The sequence below is a fragment of the Neovison vison genome, chromosome 5, assembly GCF_020171115.1.
Source record: "Neovison vison isolate M4711 chromosome 5, ASM_NN_V1, whole genome shotgun sequence".
Taxonomy (NCBI): Eukaryota; Metazoa; Chordata; class Mammalia; order Carnivora; family Mustelidae; genus Neogale; species Neogale vison.
In genome coordinates, this window is record NC_058095.1 from 145016755 (window position 1) to 145030425 (window position 13671).

At 36.0% G+C, this 13671-nt stretch overlaps 1 pseudogene; it reads right to left on the minus strand.

Annotated features, from left to right (window-relative positions):
• Nucleotides 1-12554: 12554 nt before the first annotated feature.
• On the minus strand, nucleotides 12555-13124 carry LOC122907486 (annotated as a pseudogene).
• Nucleotides 13125-13671: the final 547 nt, after the last annotated feature.

Consider the following 13671-nt stretch of genomic DNA (forward strand, 5'->3'; position numbering starts at 1 on the left):
TTGTTCCCTAACTTGCTTAGAGCTCTGTCTCCTCAAACTGTTTCCTTGTTGTTCTACCTTGAATTCTACACTTAGCCAATATAATATCCATACAAACACGTTACGATCTCACGTTTATATAATCAGTCCAGACTTCAGTTTTTTACTTATATATCCAACTTCATGCTGCCATTCCTATCTGGAATATTGTGGTTATTGCTCCAATTCGAGTGGCTACTGAAGAGGGAAACAAAGGCAGAAGAAAAACTATTAAATTTCCTTACTCTCTACAGCCCAGTGCTTGAAGAGTGACATTCCTCTAGAGACTCAACTGCTTAGATGTTAATACTTTAAGGGCAAAAGGCAATCCTAGCCTAATACTCTGCACCCCAATCCTGTAAATCTGCTTTAATGTACAAAAATTCCTTTGGAAATATCCTTTATCTCTAAACCTCCCAAGCACATGGCCCAATTAGATGGTAATAAATGACCTTTTCCCAACAACAGCTAGCTCCCTCAAGCTCCTGAAAATCTTGTTTCCAAAATTCCTTAGAGACTTATGCTATCTCGAACCCCCTCCCAACTTGAAAGTATATAATGAGCCACTCCTCATGACCCCATTCCAGCTCTTTCTGCCCATGGGTTCTGTCCCTGTGCTTTAATAAAATCACCTTTTACACCAAAGACATCTCAAGAGTCTCTGTTGTCTGTCAGCTTTGAACCTTAGCATTGTCTTTTCTACATCAGCTACTACAGAGTTCTTTGCTCTGGTAATGGCCTTACCAAGTTAGAAATTTGTCAGTGAATACTTCCTGCAGTATCTTGCATGCGTTCAGATCTTCAGCTGGTCTTGCACTCTAACTGCCTTATGGGTCTCCAGATTTGTCACATTAAAGATATATTGGGTATTCCCTTAAACAGTTTTCCATCAACTATAGGACAAAGATAAAACTCTTGTAAGAAGACATTAATAATCCTGCTTATATTATAAAATTCACTTTCTATCTTTCCCTACCTGATACTTTATGAACCAGCTGACTAGATTTCATGTAGTTTCCACACAAACCATGTTCTTTTGTGCAACGTTCTTCATTTATTTATTCTATCGGATAATACTAATTAGCCCTTATATAGAGCTTCACTCAGCCCTTGCTTAGGCTCCCTTTATTTCCTAGAAGATGCTGCCCCCCTATTCCAGCTGACTAATACAGATCATTATTCAATTCTTTCTAAGTGTTGTGATCGTTAATTTTATGTGTTAACTTGAATCATTCGAGGGGGTGCCCATGTTAAATATTATTTCTGGATATATCCTCAACGGTGTTTCTGAATGAGATTAACATTTGAATGAGTGAAATCAGTAAAGTAGGTGTCTTCCCCAGTGTGAGTGGGTGCTGTGCAATCCTCTGAGTGCCTTAATAGAGCAAAAGGTGGTTAAGAAGGAACTTGTCTTCTCTAACTTCCAGCTTACCTACTTGAACTCCTTTAATGGTTTTCTCCAGGCCTTGGACTGAGATTTACACTGTTGGCACCTCTGTGCCTCAGGCCTTCAGACTTGAACTGTTATCAGTGGCTTTCCTGAAATCAGGAGATCATGGGAATTCTCGGTGACCTCATTATGTGAGCCAATTCCTCATAAAAATATTGATCTCTATCTCTGGAAGACATTGACTAATAAAAACATTCCATCATTTAGAATGCTAACCTAGATCATTTCCAAGTTTCATTTCCCACATTTTGACTTCTAGATCTACAGCTTCTCTAACTCTCTTGTGCCTCCTTCTTGGTTGTAGGGTGAACCAGACGCAGCAACTTATCTTTCACTTCATAAGGGATATTTTGACATGCCCTACACATCAGTAAAAATAATGATTGTTTTTACTAAGATTCCATTAATATTTTTAAGATTTTATTTATTTATTTGAGCGAGAGATAGAGAGAGAGAGAGAGAGGGCATGAGTGCAGGGAAGGACAGGTGGAGAACCAGACTTCCTGCTGAGCAGACTCCCAAGACACAATGCTATATCCCAGGACCCTGGGATCATGACCAGAGCCTAAGGCAGACACTTGACTGACTGAGCCACCCAGGCACCTCAGATTGAGTTAATTTTTTTTGAAAATCTTTTCAAATATATATATATATATATATATAGAGAGAGAGAGAGAGAGAGAATAATTCAAACTGAACATATTACACAGGCTTGGAAATTTAAGTCTGTATTAAAAATAAAACTCATGTATTAAATATCTCTAGCTATATATTGGGGAAAAATGACTAGAAACTTAAATAAAGCAAATTTGAGATGTTAGTATCAGAGAAAAGTTATGGCATAAACAGGAAGAAAAACGCATCTGTATCATTGGGGCTTATTATCTTTCTTGCAAAACTCACTTGAAAAAGAAAATAGAGTTTAAGTGTTGTGACAAAATAGAGTTGGGAACTATGAACTAGAGGGGACATTCAGTTCTAGAATTCCTGTTAGAGCACTTACCCTGCTTTGTGTCTGTAGCATGCATTTTGAATTAAGTTATCTCAGAGATATCCAGCTTTTACATTTGTGTTGGTAGGAAATGTTTTGTCATTTTAAAAAAAATATTTTGTTATTTCTACCTTATCTTAGGACTTATGTGAAATACACATGCAAGACAATTTCTGCTTCTTGTCTGAAACTTTATAAGCTAATGCTACTTATGCTAACATTTCCCATGATGGCAGTGACTACAGAGTTTGGAGTCATGCCAAATTGGGTTTCAGTCCTGCCTGTATCACTTAGTATTTGTGTGATTATTAGAAAGGTTTTAACTTCTCCAATTCTCAGTTACCTCATTTGAAAAGCATGGGCAATAATAATACCTACCTCAGCTATTATGAGGATTAAACAAGATGATAGGCACCTGGAAGTAATTACAAGCCCAATACATTTGTTTGTTATCCATGCCAGGTGCCTAACATCTGTAATCTCATGCATCTACCCTAACATCTGTATTGTTGCCTCCAATACTCTCTTCCTAAAATTAAAAGTCTGGCAACTTGTTGTTGCCATCATTTTTAAATGACTACAGTCTATTCTTCTGGAATACATATAAATAAAGGAGATCTAGTTCCAGCAGAATGTCTTATTTTGTGTAAGTTTTAACATATACAAACATTGTTCATTCTTATTTTGGTATCTAAATATTGCATTAAAATACAGATGAAGAAATATGTTATAAATTCCTGTAAAATCAAAGAACTAAAATAGTCTGATATGGTATCAATATAAAAATCGTGTGCTATTAATTTAGGGCTGTGACGGGAACAAGTCCACAGGGAAAACGAAAGGAATGAAATGATATACCATTGTTTGAAAAGTCTGATGAAATTATCCATTATGTAGAAGTGAGAATGCTGATCATGTAGAAGTTTTTTTTTTTTAATTTTTTTTTTAAGATTTTATTTTATTTATTTGAGAGAGAGAGACAGTGAGAGAGAGAATGAGCGAGGAGAAGGTCAGAGAGCGAAGCAGACTCCCCATGGAGCTGGGAGCCTGATGTGGGACTCGATCCCGGGACTCCAGGATCACGCCCTGAGCCGAAGGCAGTCGTTTAACCAACTGCGCCACCCAGGCGTCCCTGATCATGTAGAAGTTTAAGCCATCAAACATCAAAATATTTTTATATGTAATTTATCCAGTGTTTACCTTCAAATTTTTATCTTCAAATACTGTTTCTTTCTAGATAAGTTAATCTCTTTCCCTTCTTTTTTGTTGAACATAGATGGCAAAATCAACTTAACTAGAGATAGAATTTGTTCACAATTCTATAGAACTGTTTATTCTTCTTCCTTATTTTTTAAATGTATAACTATATTTTATTCTAAATAATACTTTGTCATTTTATACAAAGTAAGGTAAACCTTAATCCCTTTCCTTTATTTTTTAAGATTTCATTTATTTATTTGATAGAGAAAGAGAGAGAACATGAGCAGGGACAAGGGAGAGGGAGAAGCAGGCTCCACATTGAGCAGGGAGCCCAATGCAGGCCTCGATCCCAGGCTCCTGAGATCATGATCTGAGCTAAAGACAGACACTTAACTGGCTGAGCCACCAAGGCACCCTCCTTTCCTCTTTCTTAAAGAATCAAGCTATTGTTTCAATGCCCAATGCTATCAAAAGTATGTGAAATGTGTTTTTTGAACTTCTGTTATTCCATAAGCATTAGTTGGACACACAGTGTTCCAGATTCCTGGAAATACACCTTTGAAAAACACAAATGTGATTTCTATCTTCACAGATCTGTGTGAGGCGAACGTGATAACCACTACACTACGGAAACAGATCTGTGTATTTGTATAATTTGAGATGTTAAATCAATAGCCCCAGGCAATATTTTTCTCCAGATTCAGCTCCTTTCAAACACTGTATGTTTTAAAATTAACAGATAATAATTTTTAATTAATATAGCTGGAAAAAATAAGAATGTATACCAAGGAAATATGAATCATACTGAAAAATTATGATTGTGTCATAAAATATTTTTGATTTAGTACTAAAGGTCAAGTGTATGCTGTATAGTAATATATAGCTGAAAGTAGATTGTATCATAATTTACGAATGACTAAAAATTTCCTAAAATTTACAAATGATTTAGAAATTTCTTAAAATTTTGAAATTTAAGGTATTTTGACACATTACTGATGAAATTTCTGCTTACATAAGAGACATTGAGAATGAGAGAGAGAGAACTGGAGAGATATTTAAAGTGAGGAATTGGCTTATCCAAGATGTTCAGTTGGCAAGCTAGAGACCTAGGAGAATGAACAGTGTAGTTCTAATCTGAGTCTAAAAGCCTGAGAACAGATGGTGTAAGTTCCAGTCCTCATCCAAGGGCCTGCGAACTGTGAGAGCTGATGGTGTGGGTCCCAGTATGAGCCCAAGTCTGAAGATGGAGGAAGACCCATGTCGCAGCTTGAAAACAGACAGAGAGAGAAAGAGAATTCTTTCTTCTTTAGTGTTTTATTCAATCCAGGTCATCAGTGGATTGAAAGTGGACTACCCATGCTGGGAAGGGCAATGTACTTTTATCAGTTTACCAATTCTCATCTAGAATCACCGTCCCAGACACACCCAGAAATAATATTTAGCTAAATATCTGGGCACACTGTGGCCCAGTTAAACTGATAAATACAAGTATTCATCACTGTATCATGGAAAAGAGAAGCAACAAAATGATTGAGTGCATTGATGTGAATCACACTATCTGGATTCATATATGGATCTCAAACTATGTATTGTATGACTTCAGTCAAGTTCATAAACCTTTGGGGTTTTTAACAGGAAAGAGTTCCCAATTATAGATCCTTACACTTGGTATTTAAAGCAAACATATTGTTGACTGAAATAGCACAATAAAAATGATACATTTTGAATTTAGAAATAGTTGTTTCATAATTTCATAATTAAGACTCTGTAACTGATTTACACCTCCTGTCATGAGATTATAATATCTACTAGACTAGACATTTCATCATAAACAAATGACTGAAGGAAAAAGCACAAAATAAATGGTGTTAGATGTTAGACAGAAGACTGTTCAGGACCATCATCTGTGAGATAAGGATGCTAAATAAGATAAGCTTCATGATTATCCTGACTTTCTGCCTGGAGGCATTTTCTAAACCACAGCATGTGTGTGAGGACAGTTGCAGCATATAGAATGTGCTGCCTTGTTAAGATGAGATCAGAGTGCGGGGTGACTAAGATGTCTAAACGTTTCAGAATGAAGTACTAGAGATGAGGCAGTGAAGCAGAGAAAAAGATCTGCATGGAAGTGAAAGCCTTCCCTTGAGTTTTGGGCTGGATCCCATGCGTGTCTTGTCTGTATGAGGCCATAAAAAGAACAACTATTGGGAAGGGGGAAAAAAAAACAAACAAACACCACTGGTATAAGAATAAGTATCCAGGGACTGTGAGATGAGTATCCCTGAAACTCATAAAAGGCTAGAAAATAATTGTGTTCCAAACAACCCAAGTGGAGTGGCATTCTGAGCACTCTAAAATTAGCAAGGGAGTCAGAATTCAGGGGAGACCACGGAAAGCTCTCACTATAGGGTTAGGGCTCAACTAGACCAGAAGTAAACATTACATACAAGTAAATACTACATGTCTAACAAAATTTAAAATGATCCTCAAAAAGGTCAAACTACTTGTGAAATAAATTGATTTCCTGCCATGAAAAAACTCCCACTCCAGTCTAGCAGTATACTTTCCATAATGATTGGTGTACAGTAAAAAATTATATGTAAAGGACTAAGACTGTGTGACCCAGAAAGATAAAAATGTTTTCTCAATCAATACAGCTACCCAAGATTTGCTGGAAAAATTGAAACCTTTAGCAAAGACTATAAAACAGTGATTATAAAAATATTAAAATATATTAAGGAAAAGATGAACATGATGAGAGACAAATAAGGAATTTAGAACTACTAAAAAGTAATCATATGAAATTTTAAAACTAGAATATGAAATCTGAAAAGAAAAAATCACTGGGTGGGATTAATAGCATATTGGACAAGGTATAAAAAAGAAGGAACCTCATGGCAGAGAAATAGACATTATACCAAATGAAGTGCCATGTCTAAAAATTGTGGAAATGAATGAACAGAACCTCACTGCCTTATGGGAGGATATAAGGTGTTATGACATGCATGGAATTTTAGGCACAGGATGGCAGGTGGACAGAACAAATATTCAAAACTTTACCGAAGATGTTCCAGTTGTTTGACAACCATAAACTCTGCATAGTTGGGAAAGTCAACAAACTTCAAGTGGGATAAACATAAAGAAAATCACACAGTGGAAAAATCATAATCCAAAGGCTCAAAACTGATGATAAGGATCCCATCTTAAAAGCAGATAAATTAAAATATAGATTATGGACAGGCTAAAAATGACAAGGAAAAGACTTATGAGAAACTAGATAAGCTGGAAGACACTGATAAATTCGTAAGAAGCTGATGGAAAACAAAGCAAAACAAAGCAAACACAATGGAGCAAAACTTGTCAACTTAGAGTTCTATTTCAAGTAAGATCCTTAAATTGAGAGCAAACTACATAAATTCTCAAACAAATAAAAACTGGAAGTATATATTGATAGCAGACCAGTGCAATAAAACTGTTAAATAAAAAACCTTAAGGTGGAAGTAAAAAAGACTTCAGACAAAATTTGGCCCTACACAAAAAAATGGAAACATCAGAAATGATAAATACACAAAAAATATATAAATACTGTGCCTCGTTTTTTTCTATCTTTCATCATCTTCTTTGAAGATAATCAAATGTATAAATTAAACATTATGTCAGAGTATTAAAGAGTTTAAAATATGTAAAGATTAAAATGTGTGTTTTTAAGCAGACAATACCAATACAATCATAAAGAGAACAGGAGAAACTTTTAGAGGTAATGGGTATGTTTATGGCCTAGAGTGTGGTGATGGTTTCATAGGGCGTTTATTTCTTTCCAGATCTCCAAGTTCATCAGGTTGTACATGATGAATATGTACAGCTTTTTGTACATACAACTTTTTGTATGTCAATCATAACTCAATATAATGTTTTATATTTAAAATATGTGATGATGTGGGCACCTGGGTGGCTCATTTGGTTGGGCAACTGCCTTCGGCTCAGGTCATGATCCTGGAGTCCCGGGATTGAGTCCCGCATCGGGCTCCCAGCTCCATGGGGAGTCTGCTTCTCTCTCTGACCTTCTCCTCACTCATACTCTCTCTCACTGTCTCTCTCTCAAATAAATAAATAAAATATTTAAAAAAAATAAATAAAATAAATAAAAAATAAAATAAAATAAAATATGTGATGATGTGAAGGCTAGGAGACAGAAAAATGAAATTTTTAGATTTTTACAATAAGCATGAATGGACCAGGGATGGGTATAGCAACATTGATTAACTTCAAAAAAGACTATGTTGAATAAATGAAGCCAGACACAAAAAAGTACACTCAATGATTTATTTATATGATGTTCCAGAAAATGCAAATCCAGACAGTAGTAAAAAATATCAGAGCGATGTTTGGAAAGAGCATAAGATCAGAGGGGATGATGATTGATTGGAAAGGTGTACAAGGGATGTGTGTGAGTACCAGAAATATTCCTTCTCTTGATAGGTTCATGGGTTACATGGATTTATGCATTTGTAAACTCATACAGAGTTTTCCACACCAAAGATCTGTGTGTGACACTGCATGCAAATAATACTTCAACACAAATAAATAATTTTGGGATGCCTGGGTGGCTCAGTGGGTTAAGTCTCTGCCTTCAGTTCAGGTCATGATCTTAGGGTCCTGGGATCAAGTCCCACATCAGGCTCTCTGCTCAGCAGGGAGCCTGCTTCCTCCTGTCTATCTGCCTGCCTCTCTGCCTACTTGTGATCTCTTTCTCTCTCTGTCAAATAAATAATTTTAATAAGAAATGATTAATTTTTTAAAAAATTACATAACATAGATTCTTGCTTTATTCTCCCCGCCAACCATGGTCCCCACCAATATCTGAAAAATTAAAATGATTAGAAGGTGTGTTGAAATATACAAAAACTTTATTTCAAGAGTAATCAAATAATATTCTTTAACATGTTTACAAAAAGATTCCTGGAAATGATAAAGGTATAATCTCATTGTCCATTACATTCACACAGTTATATTCTCCTTGAATAAGCATTAGCTCAAAAGAATCATTATTGTGGGAATAAAACTTGACATTGAGTTTAGGACATTATTGTAATTTCTTGTACAAACACAGGGGCCTATAGTATTGTTAATACAAGTTTGCATTTACTCTGCTGGCCAGGGTACTGGCAATTTCCCTTAATTATAAAAAGTCCTTATGTTTAGAGCATAATGCACATAAGGAGAAGGCAAAATGTTAGCAATTAATTCTTAAGTAGGAAGCCATGTGGGTACAATGCAGCATGAGTTATTCCAGATTATTTCAAATCCCACAAAGGGGCACTATCATCAAGAGATTCAAAATAACTGGATTCAAGCATGTAGTTAAAATTAATACAAAGTGTACTGCCTTTGGAACCCAGTGTGAGCTGCATGAAACATTTTAGACAAATGCTTAGCCTAATCTCATACCAACTGTAAACCGTGGAGTTTTTTCAACTCTATCAAACTGTGGCTTGATTTTCTAGTGAGCAATTCTAGCATTCTTATAATTAAAATTTTAAGGAAATGTCATGCTGGTTTTAAAAAGATAAAAACATTTGCTGAACTTTCAATAATCTGTTTTCCATAGGAATTTCTTAAAAAAAAGAGATTTATTTATTTGAGATTTAATGTGTGTGGGAGTCGGGGGAGAGGCAGGAGAGAAGGAGAGAAATCCTCCAGCACTCCAAAAGACTCCCAGGAGAGCATGGCCCTAGCTGAAATCAAGTCAGACACTCCACCAAGTGAGGCACCCAAGCACTCCTCCATAGGAATTTCTTATTGGAGGTGGTCTGATATTCTCTATGAAATACAGAATTGACCAACTTCTCCCCCATTAAGACAATAGACAATAGGTCCTTTCGCTGGAGCAACTTTCTTTCTTTCTTTCTTTTTTTTTTTTTTCCAAATTAAATGTGCCAAGAGTAGAACTTAGTATTTTATGCACACATTATAAATATCACTTCCCCCCCCACAAAATAAATAAATAAATAAATATCACTTTTCCATTAATAACAAAATATCTTTCACATAAAGCTAAAATAAGATTTATGTGAAAGTATACCAGTATAAACATGGTATAATATCTGGGGATGTTATATGCAACAAAGATTTTAAGAAGCAGAAGCAAACTATGGTGAGTGCTGTGAAGTGTGTAAACCTGGTGATTCATAGACCTGTACCCCTGGGGATAAAAATATATTATATGTTTATAAAAAATAAAAATAAAATAAAAAAAAAGAAACAGAAGCAAAGATTTAAAGGATAGTATACAGAAAGGAAATATATTTTAAATGAATATTTGTTTACTTAAAAAATAACAATATAAATTTTTATAAATAAAACAAATAAAAAGATAATTGAATTCAGAATGTAATCATTGCTTTACGTTTATCTTTCTAAAGTTGTTGGTCTTTGTATTAGTTTCCTAGGTCTGCTGTACAAAGTACTGAAAACTGGATGGCTTATAAAAACAGAAATTTATGTTATCACAGTTGTGGAGGCTAGAACCCTAAATCAAGTATCAGTAAAGGTCGTACTCTCCTATTTAATATTATTTTTCCTGTTTTTCTCCTAGATTCTGATGGCTACTAGCAATTTTTGGAATTCCTTGGTTTGTATTTTTATTATTCCACTTTCTACCTCCATCTATGCATGGTCATCTTCTATCTGTGTGTGTGAGTGTGTGTGTGTGTATCTAAATTTCCCTCTTTGTATAAGGACATTAGTCATAATGGATTTAGGGCTCACCCTAATTCAGTATGGGCTCATCTTAAGTTGATTACATCTGCATGGACTCTAATTCCCAAAATGGTCTCATTCACAGGTTCTAAGGGGCATGAATTTTCAGGGGACAATATTCAATCCAGTCAGTTATAAACAATAAAAAGTATTTTTTAATGTCAGTCCCCTATAGAGAACGAATCTAATTCAATGAAATACTTGAAATTATACCAAATCATGACATTTATGCATTTATTTAATTGTTCTTTCACAAATACGTATAGAACACCTACACAGTGATAGTTGCTGTGGTAACTACTAGTGATAAAAAAAAAGAGATAAAACTAATAAGAAAAATACACAACATACTACTATTTTAAGTCTTAAATAGATCATCAGCTCTGAAAAATGGATTTGACACCAAACTGTTAAACACAAAATGTTCAGTGACAATCAGTGTCATTTCTACAATGAAAGTGTCCTATTCAAAATTCTCTTTCATTCCATATGGGCCATTTAACTCCCCACTGTCAATTTCTTGGGTTTAGCCAATGATAAAGGAACAAACAGAACTGTAACAATCTCATCTTAGATATGCTGATGATTTGAGGAATTTATGATGGTATTTGACTAGAAAAACAAGATCAGTCAAATTCTTCCTTAAAACATCACACCCTACATGGACACCATATACAGAATGCATTTTTTTTTAAAATATAAGCAATATGAATCTCTATTACCTGCTAAGTTTTGAAACTCAAATTCTAGTAATAAAATATCTAGAGCTAATTAGGCTGATTTTCATCCCATTTCTGCTTCATCATGCAATTATTCTCTAAATATTCTGTGGAAAATCACTGTTCCAATTATCTGCAATGACTATTAAACACAGACATTCTTTGGCCTAAGACTACTAACTTACTGATTCAGAATCTTTGTTGATATGTTTAAGAATTTGCATTTAAATTAGTTCTCTAACAGATTCTTACATTAAAGTTTCAGAACCATTGTTATAGCTCATAAACAGCACCACTAAAAAGGAAAATAAGTCCTTCCAACAAGAAATGTTAAAGTATGGAAAAACTAAAATGGGGTGGAGGGGTTAGGAAAGAATCATTGGAATACTGTTTGAACAAATGTTAGGAAAAAATTAGTTGTAGGGTGGGTGAGTAGAATTGGCAAGGAAGTCCATCTTAAATCTTTGTTGGTGAGATAAAATGCCCAAAAGTCATAGGCAAAAAATATTGAAATGTTATCTTACCCATGGACAAAACCCAGAGGCATGCACATTTTTATTCTGGCACTGAGATTTTACTAGCACTCTAATTTAATTTCTTGAAACCTGACCAATTTTCCTCCTTAGAAGTGAAGTGATGTCACCTATATGCTAAGAATATAAAAGGACAAATTATGAACTTATACTAAGTGGCATTAACCTTATTCTACTATTTATGGAAATTTATTTGAAACACTTAAATATTCCTCTAGAAACTCAGGGTCAAGTGAAATCAAGGTAAAAATGCCATATTTTGCTAATGTTACCCAAACCTTCTGCAAATGTGTTTTACCAAGTTACATTTCAGTAGCATATACTAAATCGTAAAAATGCCCTTACCTCCTCAGACTATGGAGCAAAAAGAAAGGAGAAGTGAAATTCCAGCTAAGTTTAAGCAGCAAAGTGGCTAAGTTGACGAAAATGTAGAGGAATGGACACACTCGATGTTTCTTTATAGCCTGTAGGAATAATTTGTCAAGATCTTCTGATCTGGCTTCTGCCCGTTTTTCTTAACTATGTCTCTTAGTTCTCCCAGTATGATCTTAGCATGCTGAAATTAGCCCTGTCCTCTCCTGAGCACATGCTATGTCCCTTGCCCAGAAGGTTCCTTCTATTAGCCTTCCTTGTGAGCTACACATTTTTTTTCCTGGAAAAAAAAAAATCATTTTTATTGTAAGGAAAATACACAGCAAGACAGAGATGGAGGGAAGCGGGGCAGAAGACCTGGAAAAACTAAATCACCAAATATGCTGCCCAAACATGGCTTCCTGCTATGCAGGAGAGAGATTTGGCCCTTATTCCACCTGCCTTTCCTGACTCAAAGAGCCCTTCCTAACAGGGCTGGCCCCAGGAAGCTTCCCTTTCCAACTTGTTATCTTCTAGGGGGTGTAGGAAAGCTTAGTTCTCAGGCTTTCAACATACAGAAGGCAGCATGGAGAATGGAAGACTGTTACAGTGTTTTGTTTCAGATTTTTTCCCAGCTCCATCCCTCTGTACTTGTTGATGCCAAAGGGACAAACCCTATAGAGTTGGGACAACTTAAGCAGCAGAAGGCTGATCCATGAAGTGTGTTGATGAGGACGGGAGCAGCAGATTGCGTAGGGCAGAAGCTGGCTGGGAGGCAGAGTACAATAGGCAAGATGCTGAGAACTGCAGGACGAGGTGAACTGGAATCCATAGTCCATCTGTTCTCAACGTGTGAGTAGCAGAGCCATTCCTCCTTTATCAGGAGTCTCCGAGGGTGTCCGTGTCACCGTATGTAAGAAGACGTGCACAGACCAGGCGATGATGTGGGTCAGAGTCAAGACAACAGAAGTGCTGAAGAAGGAGAAGCTGAGTAGAGCCACATGTGGCAGTCCCGCCGAGAGGCTGTAAGCCTGCTAGATGCCCTGGCGATTTGCCACCTGAGTGCTGGGGTTTCCTTCACTGTGTGCCAATACCACAGTCATCCCGCCAGTTTCAGAAGCCCAGCCAGTTTGAGGTGTAGCCCTGGCTTCTACACCTGTGGCTCCCGGAAGCCCGAGCGATGCAGTTTTAATAGCTTCACTCTATTAACAACTCTTAAAAAATATTTAACAGTGCAGATGAAAACCACGTACAATCTTTTATAGACACATATTTTATGTTTTCCATACCTCTCTTAAAACGTTTATTTAATTATAGGAGTAATTAACATATTTCTCTTCTCCGGTAGACTGGTTGTTTCTAAAGGCAGCTTTACTTTCTTCATTCTGACTCTTGGGTCTTGATCACTGTGGCTACTACTGAATTTTATCTGAACCCTGTGATCCTGGAAAAGACCAACAGTTAAGGAAAATCCCTCCCCTTTCTGTGTTCTGGAAACAGCTTACTGGGAGGAGCCATTCTTCACTGTAAGGTTTAGATAAGATTCACTGATGCCCCTCCCTTTTACTTCCCTACGACAGATCTTCTACATTCTCATCTTTCTCTCATAAATGATTAGTTGAATCTCTTGTTCCCACTCATCAATCAGAA